This window comes from Bufo bufo, chromosome 1 (genome assembly GCF_905171765.1).
Source record: "Bufo bufo chromosome 1, aBufBuf1.1, whole genome shotgun sequence".
Taxonomy (NCBI): domain Eukaryota; kingdom Metazoa; phylum Chordata; class Amphibia; order Anura; family Bufonidae; genus Bufo; species Bufo bufo.
The window spans coordinates 474,579,442-474,603,050 of record NC_053389.1 but is presented as its reverse complement, the minus strand read 5'-3'; the positions used below and the strand labels follow the sequence as shown (position 1 = coordinate 474,603,050).

Genomic DNA, 23,609 nt, shown 5'->3' with positions numbered 1-23,609 from the left:
ATTGGATAGTGTTAAAATCTAACTTTCTTGGAAAAGTGTAATCATGACAATCACCTCCGTGATCTAACATTGAATGTTTGTTCATTTTCATAAAAGTCTGTTGATGCTGTGGTCAAGCGTTTTCTTTTTAAGGCGCTTATTACATCTCATTGACATATAACGGGACAGTCAGGTTGCATTTTTTTTAGATAACAAAAAATTGGGGGATATAGCACATTACTGAATCAGAAAGTAATTATATATATATATATATATATATATATATATATACACACACACACATTTCCAATATGTTCATAAATGCTATAAAGGAGCATTGGAGGGATCTTGTCTGTTTCTCTTGTTGACAGTATTGCCCCATTAGGTCTGCCTCAATTTTTAAATATCACATAGTTTACTTGTCAACTTTGCTGTGCAGACTGGGACCAAGTGAGCAGAGGATGGACAATTTATTCACAGCTGTATTATAATTCTGGAGACCTAAATAAAAGTTGATAGCAACATAGATTTAAGTCTGTAGAAAAGAAATATAAGTATCAAAAATAATATTAAACATGTGAGACATACCTTCTAAAGTCTGAAACTCAACTGAAACCTGAACATTCAGTCTTGACCTGATTTAACCCCAGTCACAAATCATTCTTATATTCACAGTGCTCTGGAGAGATCTGAAGAGTTTTTTTTTTGTTGTGGTCCTCACACGGGACAGATAATTTATCTGCTATAATACAAGCAGAACTGATATAAAGGGAACAAATTACTCCTTTTGTGATCTTACACTCATAGTTAAATAGTGGCTTTTACCAACTTTTTTACCCTGCCGATCCACTCCCTCCATGTCAAGAATAGCTAAAGCAGCTCCTCAGAGTAAGGTGCCTGCAAACAGCGGTATAAAGTACAGTCTGCTTAGGTATAAAACAATTTTCTTTTGGTTAAAGGTGTTATCCAGCTTTTTAAAAGTGCAACATTGTTCCATATGGCAATACAACAGCTACTGTAAAACGTATAATGTTCTGAGTAAGAATATTCTGCAGAGCAATGTAAACATTGAAGAGTCTGCAGCATTCACACAAGAGTTCTGCAGCCCCTTCAAGCAGCTGATCAGCGGGGAGGCTGACAGTCAGATTCACACCAATCTAATACTGATGGCCTATTTATTGGCATAGACCATAACACCTTTAACTTGGTTTCTTAACCAACAGGATCATAAAATGCCATGTGTGAGCTACCAATGTCCGATAGGTGGTTGTTGGACCCCTGTGACCTGGATAGCTAGAGGAAAGTAGCAGCAGTGCTAGAAAAGTGCTGGACCACTGATGTTATATTATTATATTTTTTTCTTCTAGTAAACCGCTAATCAAAGTTGTCTGGTAAAAATAAGCAGAGCAGACAGAAAACAAAGCACAGGCAGAAGGAAGAATGTTCAGGCCTCCTCTGATTGAGCATTAGCAGCATGGAGTGATATGCCACCAATGTCTGTCCTGAGACAACCCGTTTAAATCGTGAAAATAAAAAATACACTCATTTTAAAGGGCATTAGTCAGCAGATTATGTGTGCTTGGCAGCTGAAGGCATCTATGTTAGTCCCATATTCATATGTGCCTGCATTGCTTAGAAAAATGAAGTTTTATATATGCAAATGAGCCTCTACGAGCAACAGGTGCGTTGCCGTTACATCTAGAGGCTCTGCTCTCTCTGCAACTGCCGGCCCTCTCCAGTTTGACTGACAGGGCTAGGTATGATGATGTTTTCACTGCCTGGCCCTGACTTCTAAAATGGAGAGAGTGCGGCAGATGCAGAGAGAGCTAAGCCTCTAGGTGTAATGGCAACGTCTCCGTTTCACCTAGAAGCTAATTTGCATATATTAAAACATATATATTTTCTCAGCAATGTGGGCACATATGAACATGGGACCAACACAGATGCCTTCTCCTGCCAGACACACATGCAACAGGTTAGCCATTTTTATAGGTACAAATCCGGTGAAAGATGCCCTTTAAAACATTACAGTTCTTCCAGTTTTTAGCTTTTGAAAAAAATTGTTCAGCCACTGGAAATGCTCTGTAATCCCCTTCTGTATCCCTTTATAAATAAAGGACTAGTTTTTGCACTATGTGGCCATAGATATCACAGTTAGCCTTTATTTAACTGTAGAGGACCTTTTCAGCTCCCCTAACCCGTCTGTTTTAGTAAAGGCTTGTCTTCCTCATCAAATAGCAATGATGAGTATTGGGTGTTGCCATCCTCTTCTCCTCTCCACTGTCAGGGTTGATAAGACATCGTCAGTGTATGTAGGAACATACCCTATTGACAAGGAGAATTGTAACATCTAGTTGTCAATTTATTCTTACATTTCCAGGAGGAATAACTAAGGAAGCACACAACAGCAGTGCAGTTTTTTTTCCCTTTAATGGAGAATGCATATATTTACTAAAGCATATATTTCAGTAGAGCTTGCGTGTCCTTTTTAACACTTAACAAAAAAAAAGGAATCACTACATATAAAAACTTAATTTTAAATGATGACAAAATCTTTGAGATTACAGTTCAGTAGGCCAGCTTCAGTTTAGCAAAAATGTGACAAGTGAATATTTTGGTTTACTGTTGCATATCTTAACAAGCTGCTTTCCACTAGATGGCAGTATATCCTTATTTTTGTCCAAATGTTTGGAATGTAACCAGGCAATAATGCATTGTGTTCTATTCCAGCATACTAGGAGTTAAGCTGTCACGCGCGCGCACGCGCGCACACATAAAGTTTTGCTCACAAATAGACTATTTCCTGATATATCACAGACCTTTTCCAGCATTAGAAACAATGAAAGTGGCTTAGCAGATCTTTAATGTATTCCAGATATCAGAATGAAGCAAGGAATTCCTGCAGCTATGATTAGCCACAAAACATGGGGTGTAGTGGAAATACCCCATTTGTGATTCATTAAAACATCTTGTTTTGTATCTAAACAAAAGTCACATTTAAAGCTTGAAGTTTGATTCTTATTTCTTCCTCTTTGCCCCAAAATCCATTGAGTGAATAGTGCTCGTACTGATGTTCGTCAGCTATATTTGCTGCAGCAGACCACCCAGGATTTTAGAGACCCATTATGAACAGCTATTATTTATGTGTTTTCTATTTGTTGGGGGCTCTCACCTACCATGTGTTTTCCTGTTTTTCACATTGATTGTTGCCTGCATCACCTGTACTTTGCATGCATCTTTTTTATTTCCTTTCAGTGTGTGTGCAGTCACTCATAAGCTGATAGGATGTGTAACACATCTACAGTTAAAGAGCTTGCCACCAGACCTTCAGTTGATCATTACTATGTGCCTTGTGTTGTCAGTAGTTAGAAAGAAAGAAAGAAAGAAAGAAGATGATTTATCCAAAAAGGGCTTTAAAGGGAACCTGTCATCAACTTTGTGCTGTCCATACTAACGGCAGAATAAAGTAGAGACAGGTGAGTTGATTTCAGCGGTCGGTCATTTATAAGTTAAAAGTAAGTGGTTGCCGAGAACCAACATCACAATCATTGCAGACTGGGCCTGGAAAAGAGTCCCGGCCACCTGAGAAGAGTCCTGGTTATTCATGAATTCCTGCTCCCCCTGCCCACCTGCTGATGACTGACCGTCTTCTACCTAGTTTTCTCCCTTTCTCTCTAGGAGAGAACTGCCAATCATCAGCAGGTGGGCGGAGAGGGCAGGAGATTATCAATAACCAGGACTCTTCTCAGGTAGATTTGACTCTGGGCTGTAATGATTATAAAGCTGGTTCTCAAAAACCATTTACTAATATTAGCTGATGTGTGACACACCGCTGAAATCAGCATTTCTGTCACTAATTTATGCTGCCCTCAGTGAGGTCAGCATAAAGTTGATGACAGGTTCCCTTTAATCTGCAGTGTTGCTAATGGGCAGATACTACTGCATGGCAGCATTGCAACAGAAGTGTGACCTGATGACAATATAAAGCACAAATAAGCAGTTCCACCTGTCACATAAATAAATGGATATAACTGACATCCAAATAGGGGGGGTACCCCCAGAAGGGGAGGTCGTTGCATGGTGGAGATGTGGCTGTGTTGTTCCCCAAAAACATGTGGACATGCAAACTGCAGCTCTTTGCTATTATATTGTTAAATATTAATTGGCAATCACTTGCTTATCATTAAGGACTGGGTGGTTTTGTGGGAATTGTGCAGTCAATAACAATAAACCACTGCCAATTGATTTTAACCTATCTAATACCGAACAGCTACAGCTCACATGACCACACGGTTTTCAGACATGGTCACCCTGTCTGACCATACCCAAAAGATGTCACATAGTATGACTTTTTACAATGGTGCCAAGCACTCTGAGTACAATTTAATTATAAACCATAAAACTAAAAACATTTTTTAGTTTCCATGATCGTGGTGCAGAATCTGCACTCTGGATTAGATTTTTAGACAAAGTTTCTGTTTCTCTGTACTTTAGCAAGAAGCTTGCAACTTTGCTGGCAAAGAGTACGTTCACACATGGTGGAAATGTTGCGAAGCATGTTTTCTACAGTATATTTTCTAGGTACGGTGTACTGTGTTTAATGCATAGATAAAACAAGGGGGGGGCGAGATGCACAGTCACAAATAAGCAGCGAGACCCTTATCCAGGAGTAGGTTCAATCTCCTTAAAACAGTCAAATCCACAGGCAATTGCAGGGACCGCGCTGATACCAGCAGAAATAGACACAATGCAGACTTCAACACACGCTCCAGCAGGCAGCTGTTATCCACTCCTATGGACGTCTCCTGCAGCGTCTTGATACCAACCGAAACTTCGATATACGGCACCAGTTCCTTCACAAGGAAAAGAAACACATAGCGCAATACCCAAGTGGTAAAAGTAAGTATCCAATTTATTGTACTTACAAAGTCCATGTAGTAAAAAGCATTTCATAAAATCGCACCCGACCCGGGTTTCGCCTTAGGCTTCGTCAGGGGTTAAGGAACTGAATTCCCTCAGACTCGATGTTAAATATCCTTCCCAGATTGCTCTGGAGCAACACCCTACTTCCGTTTTATCCGGAGAGCGGGTGACGTATATTAAATACAAACAACACTAAAAACATTCATAATACAAAAATCTATAATACAAAAATATCAAATAGAAACAACATATTACAAACATTATCCACATGCGCTTCGCATGGGCAATATAAAGAAGTTAAAATATGACAAAGTTTACGCAGACTGTGCCGCCTACGATTAGTAGCATAGTCCACGTAAAGTTTGTCAAATTTTAACTTCTTTATATTGCATATGTGAAGCGCATGTGGATAATGTTTGTAATATGTTGTTTCTATTTGATATTTTTGTATTATTGATTTTTGTATTATGGATGTTTTTAGTGTTGTTTGTATTTAATATACGTCACCCGCTCTCCGGATAAAACGGAAGTAGGGTGTTGCTCCAGAGCATTCTGGGAAGGATATTTAACATTGAGTCTGAGGGAATTCAGTTCCTTAACCCCTGTAGAAGCCTAAGGCGAATCCCGGGTCGGGTGCGATTTTATGAAATGCTTTTTACTACATGGACTTTGTAAGTACAATAAATTGGATACTTACTTTTACCACTTGGGTATTGCGCTATGTGTTTCTTTTCCTTGTGAAGGAACTGGTGCCGTATATCGAAGTTTTGGTTGGTATCAAGACGCTGCAGGAGACGTCCATAGGAGTGGATAACAGCTGCCTGCTGGAGCGTGTGTTGAAGTCTGCATTGTGTCTATTTCTGCTGGTATCAGCGCGGTCCCTGCAATTGCCTGTGGATTTGACTGTGTTTAATGCAGCTTAAGGGAGTACTGACTCTTCTTAAGGAGACCAGTATGTGTATGGAGACATAATGGCAATGATTCATGAGAAAATAGTAGGCAAAGAGGTATCTCCCAGGCAAAATTGGTACTAGCGCAATGATTCTCCTTGCCTGGGAGATACCTCTGCAGAAGGTAGACAATGAAGGATCTTGTGACAGGTTCTATAAGTGTTGTCTGTGTTTGGGTGTATATATAATAATGTGCATGTATATGTTAGAGCTTCTGTTGCTTAAAGTTAATTTTATTGAATTTGAAATGCATATTTTTAAATTTTTTTAACTATGGGGGTCATGTATGAGCAGATATTTGCCAATATTGTGGCCTATATCTGGGGCAGATTCTGTCACATGCTATGGTGTGGCAGAATCTCCTACTTATTCCCCACTCACACCTGGTCTAAAAAAGTGGAGTGGGAGGGGAAGGGTACAGGCCGGCAGGGCCGTCTCATTCATCATTTTCTTCCCCCTGGTTTAGGGGTAGAAAATGGTCTAAATGTAAAACAGTAAGGAAGCTGTCTTATATTTAGAATTGGTGGTGGATATGCCGAAGTTATGAAGATGCCGGCGCCTCTACATAACTTCGGCGATTCACTGCCTGCTATAGGGCTTATTAAGACCGGTGTCTAAAATGCCAGTCTTAATAAATGTGCCCCTGTGTTTCTGTATTGAATTTGCAAGTATACAGAGCTGTACATTCTGACAGCACGTGTTTTTTGGTGTTGGTCAGGTATTTTTCATACAGCCTTGATTATTACTGGTTAGAAAAACCAGCAACTTGTCAGGTGCAGATCTATGAAACATGCTCAGAAGCTTTAACTACCAGTAGTTATTGTATTGTATACACACGGTACATACAGTATAGTCGTCTAAGTAGAAATGTAGTCTGTTCTGATATATATGAATATCCAGTTTGTTTCTATTGTTCAGCAATGGCGGACTGTCAATATAGCATTAGTCCTGACATCTCCCTATCTGTATTACAGAAGTTGTTAGACCTGTGATGAAAAAGGCCAAAATTTTGAAACACATCAGTTCACAGCTTGGGATCTCTGATTAGAGAATACCAGATCATGCCACCACTGTATACCCTCTGTTTGTAATGACATGATGGCATTTGACTTGATCCTGATAAAGAAGTTTAAACCTACATCACGACCACATTCTGTACATTTACAGTGCATGGTTTCAAGCAGGTTAAAGAAATTGAACTGATTGCGCAGCCCCCCCGTCATTGAACCTCTTAGATGTCATGATCGCTGCATCTGAGATTAATATTAAGGCCTTTCAGGGGTTAATCATTAAAAAAAAAATATTTTACTTACCTTATCCATTTGAGAACGAAGAGGCCGCCACGGCAATCTTGCTTGAAGTTCCAGCGCTAAATCTTGCACGGTGCATGATAAAGCTGCACAGGATCTTCAAGCAAGGTGTCCGCGGCAGCCTCTTTGTGCTCAAATGGATGAGGTATGTATGATTTTTTTTTCTTCGCTTCATTTCAGGGAAAATTGATTCGTTACCACAAAGCACAAGGAAATTCGACTTCGCCGTTAATCGAATTTTCCCTGAAATTCAGATTGGATACTTCGATTTGCTCAACACTAGACACAGCTAATTATTATTTTTAACTCTTTTGCTGCCAGGGATGTTTGGACATTTTGCACCTTTCGTAGCCAAGGCTTCCGTGTGTTTCCTTGTCTGTGCAGCTGCACCACAAAAGATAGAACATGTCCATCTTCGGCCATGTTTTACCGATCGTGGACTCATTTAAGTCAATGTCCGCACCAAGGTGCGGGTGTACACGGGCAGTGTCTGTGTTTTGCAAATCCGCGGTTTGCAGTGCACAAAGCGGACACGGTAGTGTGAATGGGGCTTTAACCTCATATCTATATATTTTGTGAAAGTAGATACCAGAACTGGTAAAACTAAAAATCTGTTTTTCAACTGGAAATTTTAAGGTAGGAACCTATAAAATACAGATATTAAAGTCTTTGAAAAGTTAACCCCCAAAACCTATATACAGTATTTCCTAAGAACAGACAACCTAATGAGTGTAATTGACTTGATGGACTATTGGCATCCAGTTCCACCTTCATGTTACTTTGTGACAAACAGGCATTATTTTAAAATCTGCATTAAAACATCCAAGCATTACACATAAGAACATAAATGTAAAACATTAAGTTGTGCAAATTTCATATCTACCACAAGCATATACCGTACATCAACAAGAGCTTGTTCTCTTAAAAACACTGGAATAGAGGTCATATGGTCATCATACACATACATGTTAAAAATGTGAATTGTACATGACAGACAGTGGCCATCTTACCAAAATCAACATTTTTTAGAGTGCAAAATATACTGGGTATAAAAATATAACCTAATTATACACACAACCACCTTCATACCACTTTGCAGCAAACATTGATTAGCAAAAATTGGACAAAAATTCCGATTTGCAACTAAAATGGATGAGGTATGTATGATTTTTTTTTCTTTGCTTCATTTCAGGGAAAATTGATTTGTTACCACAAAGCACAAGGAAATTCGACTTCGCCGTTAATCGAATTTTCCCTGAAATTCAGATTGGATACTTCGATTTGCTCAACACTAGACACAGCTAATTATTATTTTTAACTCTTTTGCTGCCAGGGATGTTTGGACATTTTGCACCTTTCGTAGCCAGGGTTTCCGTGTGTTTCCTGGTCTGTGCAGCTGCACCACAAAAGATAGAACATGTCCATCTTCGGCCATGTTTTACCGATCGTGGACTCATTTAAGTCAATGTCCGCACCAAGGTGCGGGTGTACACGGGCAGTGTCTGTGTTTTGCAAATCCGCGGTTTGCAGTCCACAAAGCGGACACGGTAGTGTGAATGGGGCTTTAACCCCATATCTATATATTTTGGTTATAAGGGAAAATAATAGCATTCTGAATACAGAATGCATAGTAAAATAGCACTGGAGGGGTTAAAAAAATAAAATAAAATTTAACTAACCTTAATCCACTTGCTCGCGCAGCCCGGCATCTCCTTCTGTCTCCTTTGCTGAACAGGACCTGTGGTGATGTCACTCCGGTCATCACATGATCCATCACCATGGTAAAAGATCATGTGATGGATCATGTGATGACCGAAGTGACGTCACCACAGGTCCTGTTCAGCAAAGGAGACAGAAGGAGATGCCGGCTGCGCGAGCAAGTGGACTAAGGTGAGTTAAAATTATTATTTTTTTTTAACCCCTCCAGCGCTATTTTACTATGCATTCTGTATTCAGAATGCTATTATTCTCCCTTTATAACCATGTTATAAGGGAAAATAATAATGATCGGGTTTCCATCCCAATCGTCTCCTAGCAACCATGCGTGAAAATCGCACAGCATCCGCACTTGCTTGCAGATGCTTGCGATTTTCACGCAACCCCATTCACTTCTATGGGGCCTGCGTTGCATGAAAAACGCAGAATATAGAGCATGCTGCGATTTTCACGCAACGCACAAGTGATGCGTGAAAATCACCGCTCATGTGAACAGCCCCATAGAAGTGAATGGGTCGGTATTCAGTGCGGGTGCAATTCGTTCAACTCACGCATCGCATCCGTGCGGAATACTCGCCCGTGTGAAAGGGGCCTTATTGTTAAACAGCCTGAGATCCAGCCATCAGTAGCAGGGATGTATGAGATTTGTCCTTGGGTACTGGATTGCCACATTACAAGGACCTATGACATAAGTCATTGGCAGGGAAAGGGTTAATTGGAGAGTACCCTTAATCCTGGTTCATTGGTGCATGCTGTATTTTTCACATTTGCCTACAAGAAGTGAAGGCCCTTTAGTGTGACTTAAATATGTAACAAATTACCAAATACAATAATATCCATATATCTTAATCCATTTGTTTGGTCAATATAGTTGATATCCACATAAGTTCTTCATGACAGTAATGGAATACAGTATTGATGGTCTGTCCTTAGCTGGCACTGCATCCCCTTCATTGTTCCCTTTATTGTAATACTAGGCAAAGCTGTACGTAGTATTACAAGTCACAGCGGCTCAGTCCTATTCAAGAGAATAGAACTAAACTGTTATACTAAGAGTTACAAAAAGGGGGACATAGCGCTTTCAGGAATGCCATGGTCCTTTCAGTTAGTGCCAATGCCAAACTGACATTAATGATCTATTCTAAGGATTTGCCATCAATATTGCAGTCCCAAAATCCTTTAACTCCACTTTTCAGAGATGCTACCAAATAAGTATATTCTCAATTAGATATTATGGAATACCTTCATGCAACTTTAATACAGTTTATAAAAAATTATACTCTATCACACATCAGTGTTTATCAATTGAACAAAGACAGGACCCCTTTCATTAGTACTGACAATTTTTATACAAAGTAACAGTAGAAATGTAAGAGTGTTTTACATTTGATTACTGGATTGAAACTACAGATATAACTTCAGAATGTGTTTTAAATATTGCATATTACGTATCATTATATATTTTTTTGCATAAGTTAGGCTCCATTCACACGTCCGCAAATGGGTCCGCATCCGTTCCGCAATTTTGCATTCATTTTCTATGGGGACGGAATGGATGCGGACAGCATAAAGTGTGCTGTCCGCATTTGCGGAGCGCGGCCCCGATCTTCGGGTCCGCAGCTCCGCAAAAGATAGAACATGTTCTATTCTTATCCACAGCTGCGGACAAGAATAGGAATTTCTATAGGGGTGCCGGGCGGGTGTGTTGCGGATCTGCAATTTGCGGGTCCGCAACACACCACGGACATGTGAATGGAGCCTAAGGGTCCATTCACACATCCGCAAAATGGGTCCGCACCCGTTCCGCAATTTTGCGGAACGGGTGCAGACCCATTCATTTTCAATGGGGCTGGAATGTGCTGTCCGCATCCGCATTTGCGGATCAGCACTTCCGCATCCGTGCTTCCGGCATTTTCTATTATAGTGCCAGTGATGTGCGGTCCGCAAATTGCGGAATGCACATTGCCAGTGTCCGTGTTTTGCGGATCCGCAGAACACTTACAGACGTGTGAACTGTTACTACTTGTGTGAACATGTTACTACTTAAGGTAGTAAGTCTCAGTGTTAACCTGGAGATATAAGACCATGACCAACTTAGTATACAACATATGTACTGTAAAATAATGCTTCAAGCAGAAGGTGATATAATCCCATTCTCATCGTTTCTTCCCATACATACATTTACATTAGAGAAGAAACAAAGAATGTTTTGTGTTCCTTGTTTTACTTGAGTGTGGCATGGTTCCAAGCACAGTCTTGTACGCTTGTGTAATTACTCTCTAAAGCCAAGGTTACCTGATAAATGTCAGTACATTCTCCAGATAAAAATATGTTATTACAGGCTCTAGGGCTAAATTTGCTTTGAAATTAGAAAAACCTGAAATTTACTTTCATGGGAGGATTTGGTTAATCTAAAAACACCTTTAGAAAATGAAAACAAAACTAGGGGAGTAATGCTCTATGTACCTGATCTCTTTGCCGTTACTCAGAAACTCCCATTCAAGTCACTGGCTGCTTTGAAGCATATGAGGTTACACCATTGAAGTTAGATTTTGAATAAAGAACCACAGCCAGTACATTTGACATTGCTTTGGTGGAAAGGATTTAAAGTTCATACTGGGTTTGGTTTTTGAAATGATCTTGACCACTATTTGCTCTAAGATATGTATAGTATGTTATTTACAGCCTAGATAAAACCTACGTGTATTTAGAGTAATATCAGCCAGATTCTGGTACAGTATATCCATATCAAAGAATGTTTGCTATTTGCAATAATGTTCTTTTGATGTAAGTGGCATGTCTGCATGCAAAATCTTATCTGCCCCCTGTTGATATCATGGTTTAGTATCCCCTTCCTTTTAGCACTGCTTAATTTACTTGTATATAAATAACTCATAAGAGTGGCATGGAAACAATCGGAGTGCCTCAGTATTACATTGATTGTTTGCAAGTGTACTTTCAAGTGCAATTTTCCCTATACAGAACTTTCAAAGATCGTCTTTTGTTCTCTGGAAAATAATGATAAATATTTCTTATGAAATATCCCCTGAATGTACACTAAACAGCAACTGTGGAAATGTGAGTAGATTAACTAAGATTAGGTGGTTTAGACATCAAATGGGTTATACAACCAGGACTTTAAAAAAAGGGACAGAATGACTTAAAAAAGTAAAAAAAAAAAAAAAAAAGTATGTTTTACTAATCTCCTGTGCAGGGATGTAGCTACATTGGAAGCAGGGGAAGCAGCTGCTACAGGGCCCAAACTCAGAAGGGGCCCACCCAAGAGGAGGCCTAAAAAATATTGTCAGGGCTCCCTCAGTATTATACAATGACATTTATTTTCAGAGACACTATATACTATGACATGACATATAGTTTATACGTGTAGGAAATGAACGGAATGGCTGACAGGAGTGGGGGTTGCACAAGAGTGAGTTGAGAAGAAGTTTCTGGGGGAGGGGTGGTTCAAAAATTTGCTGTGGGGTCCAATCATTTCTAGTTACACCACTTTTCCCACAGACCTAATTTCGGACCTTTCCATGATGCCACACAGATCTCTACTTACTTTTTAAAGAAATGAGACCTCTCATTCAGTTACTGGCCATGGTGGATTATTACTGAGGCTAGTGATTGGTTGAGCAGTCACATCTCGTGCTGAGAGGGACCAGGAACTAGAGATCACCATTTCTGCTCTTTTTTCCCGAAAGGAAAACCACTTTAAAGGGACTGTTCATACATTTCAAGAAAATGCCTATGATCATATAGTGTTAATTAAAGCCGCCAATATATAGTAATGCATTCTGACATTTGAGCCTGCTGCAGTATGCCTCTCTGATGTCCAGTGTTCATGTAACGTATTTATTACTGCATCATTCTTGGGCTCGCATTTGCTGATGCACAGAGCCTTTAGAACTACAGTATATACTTATAGGGATCGACCGATATTGATTTTTTCGAGCCGATACCGATACCAATAATCTGTAAACTTTCAGGCCGATAGCCGATAATTTATAACGATATTCTGTGAATTTTCATTTTTGAAAAAAAAATAAAAAATTCCTACACAAATCTGCTGAAAATGAATATGTTTATTGTTAACGTGTAGGTTTCTTTTTTGTAAATCCTTCTTTTTCATTTATACTTAATATTTTGGTGTTTTTTGTAAACTTTTTTTATTTTTTACTTTTTTTTTTTACTAACTATTAGCCACCTTAGGGACTATAACCCTTGTCCTATTCACTCTGATAGAGCTCTATCAGGGTGAATAGGACCTCACACTCTCCCTGCTGCCCTGTGCTTTGTGCACACGGCAGCAGGGAGCTAACTATGGCAGCCAGGGCTTCAATAGCGTCCTGGCTGCCATGGTAACCGATCGGAGCCCCAGGATTACACTGCTGGGGCTTCGATCAGAACTGCCACTGCACCACCAATGAAATTACTTGGGTTGGGGAGGGGGACCCTGTGGCCACTGCCACCAATGATTAATACTGGGGGGCTTGGGTGGGGAGGCGCACTTAAAATATGTGTAAGTCCATTCTGACAACAAATATATGAGCGAGCTAGGAAAAGTGGAACCTGAGTCTAAGATCTCATGCACACATCAAAGACCATAGTGAGGCACACAAAATGTCTACAGCTATGTAGCAGTAGGAACCCCATGTGCCGCTGTGTATGCCTTATTACAGGGTTACTCTCCCCTTAGAACCTATAGCACTGGTAGTGTGTCCATGTCAATGGCTTGCTCCAGCTCAAAGCATCCTTTGGTTGTCCACTAGGCTGTGTGTGTCTTGGAGGCAGGTAAGACTGGGCAAGTGCAGAAAACACAAACTCATCTGGCACTGCACAGGTCCAATCAAGCAGGATCTTTATTTCATCTGAGAATAAAACATATATGGAAAAGTGGCTTACAGAATTCAGGCTACTCTTGGCCTTAAAGTGTCACTAACTTTTCACTTGTATCTGACATTTTTTGTAGTTTTCTTCTGTGCAGAGAGAATGTGTAGTTTGCAGTTCTCTCAGAGACGGTGAGCAATTAGCTGCCATCCATTGCACTCTCAAAAAGTAGGGGAAAATCTGCTTCTTTACCTTCTCCTACTCACTCAGAAAAAGCCCCAGGATCATAGAGACCATTTTAGAGAGGTGCTGACCTGTATGTGAATTTAGTACTTGTGCTAAGATAGAAACTTCAAATGTTTCATCCAAAGTCGATTCGCTCATCCCTAGTGAAAAGCATTTAGCAAGGAAGGAAACAGAGGGTAAACAGCTAATAACATGAAAACTAGACTTTTTTCACTGATAAAATATGTTACAAAGTTTCTTGTGGTTGCGTATACTATTGTTTTATGCAAATTTGTGTGAAAAGTTAGTGACCATTTAATCATAGCATTTTCTATATTTGTTTTATACCAGAGATCCTGCTCCACTGGACACTTGCAGGGCTGGATGATTTAGTGTTTTCTATGTTGGTGAGCTATAGGTTTACATTTCTACTAGTTTGGATCTTGTTTCAAATGTTAGATGTGTTTTTAGCATGATCACATGATCTCCGTCACACAAGACACATCATTATTTATTACATGGTCTGTAAAGGAAAACATATATGCAATGTTCACTTTATCACTGTAGGGATGTAGCAGATCTATAAAGAATTACCGTAAGTCTAAATTCAATGTTTGTCATAATCATTACTGTTGTAAGAAATGTTCATGGAACTACTTCATGTGCTTTTCAAAAACTCCATGGATGAAGAATGCCACAGTTCAAGGAAATAAATAACTATATAAACATCATATACTAGAATCTGAACAACTCTTTTAAGGGAATCTGGCACCAGTTTTATGCTGCCCTATCTGAGGGCAACATGAAGTGGTGACAGAAACCCTGATGAAATTGCTCGGTCACCTATCAGAACTCAAAAAAAAATCATTTAGCAGCTCCGGCACAAACCCAGTGGTGGAGTCCAGACTGGATACACCGTGGGTGCTAGGAAGTCCTCATATTCATGAGCTCCCAGCTCTCACACCCCTACCTGTTATTGACAGCTCTCTTCCTACTTTAATTACTATTGAACAGTTGAGTTCAGTGCTTGGCTGTGCTGGACCTTACCAATACTGATTTAAAGGGGTTATCCCATGACTAGCGTAAAACATAAGAAAGTCAAACATCATATAGCACATGACAATCTCTTTCTAACAAAGCTAGAACCAGCCCTGTACCTAACATGGATCCTGAGATCTCCACATTCATTGCTCTGCTAGACTTATATCAAGCTGGCAGCTCAAGGGGAGTGTCTTTTCTGCTGCAGCTCAGGGGGCGTTTCTCAGCTCTCCCTATCACAGCTCAGGAGGCAGTTGAAGGATGAAACTGAGCATGTGCGGCCATCTCATTGAGCAGGACAAACAAATGAGAAAAACAAACAAACAGCAGGTGGTGCTATACAGATATATTTTATTGCATAACTCAGTAGCTATAATATATGTTTAATTACATGCAATTACAAAAGTATTCAGATCCACGTGCTGGTTTGAAAACTGTAGAATGTTTTTCGTGGGACAACCCCTTTAAGCAAAATGACTGGATCAGTACAATAAAGATGCCCTCAGATAGCACAGCATAAAACAGTGTCAGGTGCAGTTTCTCACAACAGATGACACATGTCAACACTGGGCGGATTTATCATGAAGGAGTTTGTTACCTTAATTTGGGACAATTTTATTAACAGTCATATGGTGTTTGATACACTTGGTGCATCTCTAAGCTTAACACTTCTGACTTGAGTTTATGCCACCGCTGTATATGAGTATGATTGAGACAATCTCGTTACTTTTTTAAAAAGTGTCAGTTGATACAACACTAACTTTTCCACCCACTTTTCAAAACTGGAGTGAGTGATATAAACTGCAAAATTCTGCAATGTTTTGCAATTATTATTATTATTTTTTTTTTTGCGCAAGTAAGTCCAAAAAGCCACATATCCCTATTTTGTGACTTTTTGGAGCCAGAATTGTAGATGGCATGATAAATATTCCCCCATCGTGTTATTTAGGAAGCTAGAGATTGAAATGTAAAAGTTAGAAGAACTATGTCTACAACAGAAGAAATTGCCACAGAGGCTGCCATGAGGTAGATTCACATCCCCAGCACATACCTCTGGTAGTCTGTTCCAGCAGAGGAACATACTATTAGAGTTTCTATATCTGGTGTAGCTGGATACTGGGCATCGCCAGATCTCCATTGACTATAGTGGCATCCAACAGGGATCAGGAGGCTTTCTGACAAAAATGCCGGCTTTCAGCCAAATACTGCTGCATGTAACGGTATTTGTCCAGCTGAAAGCTGGTATTTATGCCAGAAAGCCACTGGATCACCATCAGATCCAGTTATGGTCAATGAAGACCTGGAGGTGTTCGTGGTGTGCGGCGGTATCCGGCTATACCAGATTCGGTAAACTCTGGTAGTCTTATGCTGGAACAGATTACCGGGGGTATGTGTCGGGGATATAAACATAGCCTTAACAATAGTTAGCTGAACGGTTGCCCTTTCCTTACTCTCCACCTCCTTTTTCCTTTTCTTCAGTATACAGCTTTCTCTCAGCCCTCATAACTACATAGCTGCATACAGTGTATAGCAGACCATGCCTAGTTACTGTACAAGTGAGTGGTAGCAGAGCTGCAGTCACCAGACACAGCCATCACACAGTGTGCACAACTGTGTAGCTTTGGTGCATATATAGAGTGCCACAGCTAGTAAAAACATCTGATCAGGAAGGTTGCTGGGAGGCAGACCCCAGTTGATAAGTCCTAGAAAACTCCTTTAAATTTCACACAATTTTACAAGTATGTTTTTTTGTATTGCAACAATTTTCATTTGTGACATCTGCAAATAAAAATCATATTATATCCCCATTACAATATATTTTATAAACGGACACCTGTCATATCTACATACATGGGCACCTTCATGCAATTTTGCACCAAATCTTGGTGGCTCTAAGGCAGGCATCCTCAAACTGCGGCCCTCCAGCTGTTGTAAAACTACAACTCCCACAATGCCCTGCTGTAGGTTGATACCTGTAGGCTGTTAAGGCATGCTGGGAGTTGTAGTTTTGCAACAGCTGGAAGGCCGCAGTTTGAGGATGCCTGCTCTAAGGGATATATTTATCATGCGGTCAACTCCAGTCTCCTCCTTTGTAAAACTGCACCCCTCTAAAACACTACACCTCTCTCTTTATAAGGCCGAATGCACACGGCGGTGTTCCGCGGCCGAGAGCGGTCTGTGGTAATCCGGCCGGGATTCCTGCTGACAGCAGGAGCGCACGGCGTCATTGGTTGCTATGGCGCCGTGCGCTCCTGCTGTCAGCAGGAATCCCGGCCGGGTTACTACGGAACGCTCTCGCCCGCGGGACACGGCCGTGTGCATTCGGCCTAATACTGCAGTGTTGATAACTAGAGGCCGCTGATGGACAGGTCTGGTCAGATTCATGGCTTCATCAGTTGCCATGTTGGGAGCGGAGCACAGAGAGTAAAGAAAACAAGGGGTGGAAATTTACAAAGGAGGACATGCGTGCCAATGTTATATAAGTGCCTTACAACTGTTTCCTGCAACTTAAAAATGTTATAAGAAATGCATAAAATATCATGTTTATGGTTTAAAGTATGATGTAAGAAGAACCATAAAAAACCAAAACCTTCTAAAAATTTAATTTTCACAGTTTATAGATGCAACTTTATGTATGCTTATGTCTACATGCACATATTCATCAGATGGCACATTTTTGGCATCGATAAGAGGGGTGATAACATTAACAAAGGTTCAGAGACCCCCCCAAAATCCCTAGAACAAGAGAAGAGAAGCGTGCACATTGCACACTCTGTCTCCTTGCTGCATGAGACGGGCTCTATAGAAATGTTTGGGCCAATCTCGATTCCACTTTGGCTAGCTACAAATATTTTCTGTAACCTCAGATGCGCCAAATTGCTCCACATTTTTGGGTGCAGCTAACTCAAAATGTATGTGCACTTACATTAGTAAATGTGGGACATTAAAGGGTTTCTGTCACCCCACAAAACTCATATATTTTTTTTTGGATAGTTAGATTCCTCATAGCGCGATATAGGAGAATATAATAGTCTTACTTACTTTCACGCGGCCGATTCTTTATAAAACGAAGTTTTATAATATGCAAATCAGGGCTCTACCAGCAAGTAGAAATCCGCCCCCTCGCCGTGTTGATTGACAGGGCCAGCCGTGATCTCCTCCTCCGGCCGGCCCTGTCAGTAATTCAAAAATCGCGCGCCTCTGGTCATTCGGCGCAGGCGCTCTGAGATGAGGAGGCTCGTCTCCTCGGCACTCCCTGAGTGCGCCTGCGCCGATGACATCACCGAAAGAGAAGACGTCATCGGCGCAGGCGCACTGAGGGAGTGCTGAGGAGACGAGCCTCCTCATCTCAGAGCGCCTGCGCCGAATGACCAGAGGCGCGCGATTTTTGAATTACTGACAGGGCCGGCCGGAGGAGGAGATCACGGCTGGCCCTGTCAATCAACACGGCGAGGGGGCGGTTTTCTGCTGCGGCTACCAGCAAGTAGACGCCCTACTTGCTGGTAGAGCCCTCATTTACATATTATAAAACTTCGTTTTATAAAGAATCGGCCGCATGAAAGTAAGTAAGACTATTATATTCTCCTATATCGCGCTATGAGGAATCTAACTATCCAAAAAAAAAAAAAAGAGTTTTGTGGGGTGACAGAAACCCTTTAAGTAATTTTTTGCATAAATACCACACATTGCACAGTGAAGATATCAGCAATCTCCGACACTCAAGTTGTGAAACTGCAACTCCCAGCATGTTCCATTTACTTCTGTGGGAGTCCCAGGACCAGCCTAACAAGTTTGCATGCTGGGAGTTATAGTTTCACAACAGCTGAAGTGCCAGAGGTTGCTGACCCCCATGCTCTAGGTATTCTTTGCAGGATTTTGGCCAAAAACTTTCCTATAGGGAAAATAACAAGAAAAAAGTAACAAAAAAAGTTAACAAAAAAAAGCTTGTAAAAACCCACAAATTTCATGGTATTTTTTTTTTTAACGAAATGTAAAGCTTGTGGAAAAAGCCTTTGGGTATGGCCACAGTTAGTGCGTATCCACAGTGGAAATTCCTCTACAGATTTTTTTGCAGTTTTTGCTGCAGATTTGCAGTAAAAAGGGTGAAATTTACAATAGAAATGCACTAAATTTAAAATCTGTACCACAAATCATTTTAAAGGGAACCTGTCACCAGGATTTTGGGTATAGAGCTGAGGACATGGGCTGCTAGATGGCCGCTAGCACATCCACAATACCCAGTCCTCATAGCTCTGTGTGCTTTTATTGTGTATAAAAACCGATTTGAGTCAGAGCTTGAAAATATGACTCTTCTCTGGTCACACAAATAAGATATGACTCTTATGTTAATTTGCATATGTATCAAATGTTTTTTTTACACAATAAAAGCACACAGAGCTATGGGGACTGGGTATTGTGGATGTGCTAGTGGCCATCTAGCAACCCATGTCCTCAGCTCTATACCCAAAATCCCGGTGACAGGTTCCCTTTAAGTTGCAGATTTTTTTCACAGTGTGTGGATGATAGTTCTTAAAGGGAACCTGTCACCTCCAAAAACCATCCCAAGCCACCAACAGTACCTGACAGTAGCCAGCAGCGTGTTTCTGACGATAATTTTCTTCCTGAAGGCCGATGCGGCTAAAGCTCAGAAAACGTTCTTTCATCCCCTGCCGGTACACTTCTCTAGTCATACTTGAAGTCAAGGGGGCAACGGCCTCCTTGCTTCAAGTCAAGATAAACACGTCCCCTTCCCTACCCCTTCGCTGTGACAGCCGGCAGGTCGGCTGGCTTTGCCGAACTCTCTGCATAAGCGCTGTCAGTCACAGCGAAGGGGCAGGGAAGGGGGCGTGTTTATCTTGACTTGAAGCAAGGAGGCCGCTGCCCCCTTGACTTCAAGCATGACTAGAGAAGCGCGCCGGCAGGGGATAAAAGAACGTTTTCTGAGCTTTTGCTTCATCTGCCTTCAGGAAGCAAATTATTGTAGGAAACACGCGTTTTTTGGAGGTGACAGGTTCCCTTTAAAATCTCATTCACATGGCTGGTACTGTAAAATGCTGCAGATTTGTTGTGTGCATATCTGCAGCATTTCCATCATGTGTGAACATACCCTTAGGCCTTCTGCACACGTACGTGTGCGCCCCAGGCCGCAATGCACGAACACTGACCGTGGGGCAGCCGCAGCGGATCCATTCACTTTTTGGTTCAATAGTTTTTTTATTGAGTATTTCAAAGTACAATACACATAAGCCTCGGCATTCCCGATTGGCAGACAATAAAAGTGTCAATACACATACACCAAACGAACATTGCCTGTTAACAGCAAAACGAATTAATGACTTGGAATAGTTGGCTACCTGAGTCTGAGGATTCACTCCAATGGCTGAGTTACCTAAAAGAAGATTATTATACGGTCCCTTCCCATCCAGCTACCTTGCCAGACTCCACAGGTTTCCTAATTCCTATTTTCCTATCTCTTCGGATCCATTCACTTTAATAGGTCTGCGATCCGCCCATTCTGCAAAAAGATAGGACATGTTCTATCTTTTTTGCGGAACGGAAGTACGGGACAAAACCCCACGGAAGCACTCTGCAGTGTTTTTCGTTCCACACCATTCCGCATCTCCGGATTTGCAGACCCATTGAAGTGAATTGGTCCGCATCTGTGATGCGGAATGCCCACAGAACGATGCCCGTGTATTGCGGATCCGCATATGCGGTCCGCAGCACGGGAACGGGGAACCTACGATCGTGTGCAATAGGCCTTAGGGTGATTTCACACATAGTTTCTTTCCAGCATTTTTTTAATGTGTTTTTTCTAACCTTTTTATATGGCTATATTAGGGGTACACCTAGCCTTTCTGCCACCTGGGGTAAAAAGTAAATTGGCAACCCCCTTCCCCGCTAGTGTTGTAGAAAACCACAGTAACAGCAGGTGCTGAGATTTACTCAGTCAGGTACCTGGTGTCCAGTGGTTACTTACCTCCTCAGTCTCCAGCGCTGCCTGGTTCTCTAGTCCTTGGTCCACAACCAGGCTGGCAGGAGCTGTGGGGTCACTAACACTCAATGGGACAGCCAGGGACAGGCTTACACTTGTGACATGTGCAAACATATACAGCATATACACACATACACAGCATACTGTATATACATACATATATACAGCAAATACACAGCACATACACCCAGGTCCATAAACATTGGGACATCGACACAATTCTAACATTTTTGGCTCTATTCTATACACCACCAAAATGGATTTGAAATTAAACAAACAAGATGTGCTTTAACTGCAGACTGTCAGCTTTAATTTGAGGGTATTTACATCCAAATCAGGTGAACGGTGTAGGAATTACAACAGTTTGCATATGTGCCTCCCACTTGTTAAGGGACCAAAAGTAATGGGACAATTGGCTTCTCAGCTGTTCCATGGCCAGGTGTGTGTTATTCCCTCATGATCCCAATTACAATGAGCAGATAAAAGGTCCAGAGTTAATTTCAAATGTGCTATCTGCATTTGGAATCTGTTGCTGTCAACTCTCAAGATGAGATCCAAAGAGCTGTCACTATCAGTAAGGCTTTGCTTTGGCCACGCCTAGTGTTTTTGCTATCTCTCTGATGGGTTTGTTTTGTTTTTTCACCCTAATGATGGCTTGCTTCACTGATAGTGACAGCTCTTTGGATCTCATCTTGAGAGTTGACAGCAACAGATTCCAAAGGCAAATAGCACACTTGAAATGAACTCTGGACCTTTTATCTGCTCATTGTAATTGGGATAATGAGGGAATAACCCCCTCGGATGATGTCGAAACCAATCTGGCAGTGTTTGAAAAGGTGGCCCTGAGGGTGATGCTACCCTGAGATCAATGGGCTGAGGTCGTCTCTCCGTTCTGGGCATCCGGACACCAGCAGGTGTATTTCGACTTACTGGACGATGAATTGGCCGATTACCCTACAGTAAAGGCCTCATGCACACGACCGTTGTGTGCATCCGTGGCCGTTGTGCCGTTTTCCGTTTTTTTTTTCGCGGACCCATTGACTTTCAATGGGTCCGTGGAAAAATCTGAAAATGCACCGTTTTGCAGCCGCATCCGTGATCCGTGTTTCCTGTCCGTCAAAAAAATAGGACCTGTCCTATTTTTTTGACGGACAACGGTTAATGGACCCATTCAAATCAATGGGTCCGTGAAAGAACACGGATGCACACAAGATTGGCATCCGCGTCCGTGTTCCGTGGCCATAGGTTACTTTCATACAGACGGATCCGAAGATCCGTCTGCATAAAAGCTTTTTCAGAGATGAGGTTTCACTTCGTGAAAACTCATATCCGACAGTATATTCTAACACAGAGGCGTTCCCATAGTGATGGGGACGCTTCTAGTTAGAATATACTACGAACTGTGTACATGACTGCTCCCTGCTGCCTGGCAGCACCCGATCTCTTACAGGGGGCTGTGATCCGCACAATTAACCCCTCAGGTGCTGCACCTGAGGGGTTAATTGTGCATATCATAGCCCCCTATAAGAGATCAGGGGCTGCCAGGCAGCAGGGGGCAGACCCCCTCCCTCCCCAGTTTTAATTTCATTGGTGGCCAGTGCGGCCCCCCCGGCCCCCCTCCCTCTATTGTAATATCATTGGTGGCCAGTGTGCGGCCTCCGTCGGCCCCCCTCCCTCCCTTTATTGTAATATCATTGGTGGCCAGCGTGCGGCCCCCCCTCCCTCTATTGTAATATCATTGGTGGCCAGCGTGCGCCCCCCCTCACTCTATTGTAATATCATTGGTGGCCAGTGTGCGGCCCCCCTCTATTGTATTAATATCATTGGTGGCCAGTGTGCGGCCTCCCCTCTCCCCCTTCCCCGATCATTGGTGGCAGCGGAGATTCCGATCGGAGTCCCAGTTTAATCGCTCTGGGGCTCCGATCGGTAACCATGCCAACCAGGACGCTACTGCAGGCCTGGTTGTCATGGTTACTTAGCAATATTACAATATTAGAAGCATCATACTTACCTGCTGCACTGTCTGTGACCGGCCGGGAGATCCTCCTACTGGTAAGTGACAGATCATTAAGCAATGCGCCGCACAGACCTGTCACTTACCAGTAGGAGGAGCTCCCGGCCGGTCACAGACAGCGCAGCAGGTTAGTATGATGCTTCCAATATTGTAATATTGCTAAGTAACCATGGCAACCAGGCCTGCAGTAGCGTCCTGGTTGCCATGGTTACCGATCGGAGCCCCAGCGATTAAACTGGGACTCCGATCGGAACTCTCTGCTGCCACCAATGATCGGGCAGGGGGGGGAGAGGGGAGGCCGCACACTGGCCACCAATGATATTACAATAGAGGAAGGGGGGGGGCGACGGAGGCCGCACACTGGCCACCAATGATATTACAATAAAGGGAGGGAGGGGGGGCCGACAGAGGCCGCACACTGGCCACCAATGATATTACAATAGAGGGAGGGAGGGGAGGCCGGGGTAGGCCGCACACTGGCCACCAATGATATTACAATAGAGGGGGGGCCGCACGCTGGCCACCAATGATATTACAATAAAGAGAGGGAGGGGGGGCCGACGGAGTGGCCCTGCTCAGGAGGGAGACCAGAACCCTGGGAACCCGAGACCGAAGGGCCAATGGTA

General features: G+C 42.2%; 1 protein-coding gene across 2 annotated transcripts in view; it reads left to right on the top strand.

The window, feature by feature from the left end:
* The window catches only part of MSRB3 (methionine sulfoxide reductase B3), a 188,941-nt gene that overhangs the window by 48,694 nt on the left and 116,638 nt on the right, over window positions 1–23,609 (top strand). The window lies entirely within an intron of this gene.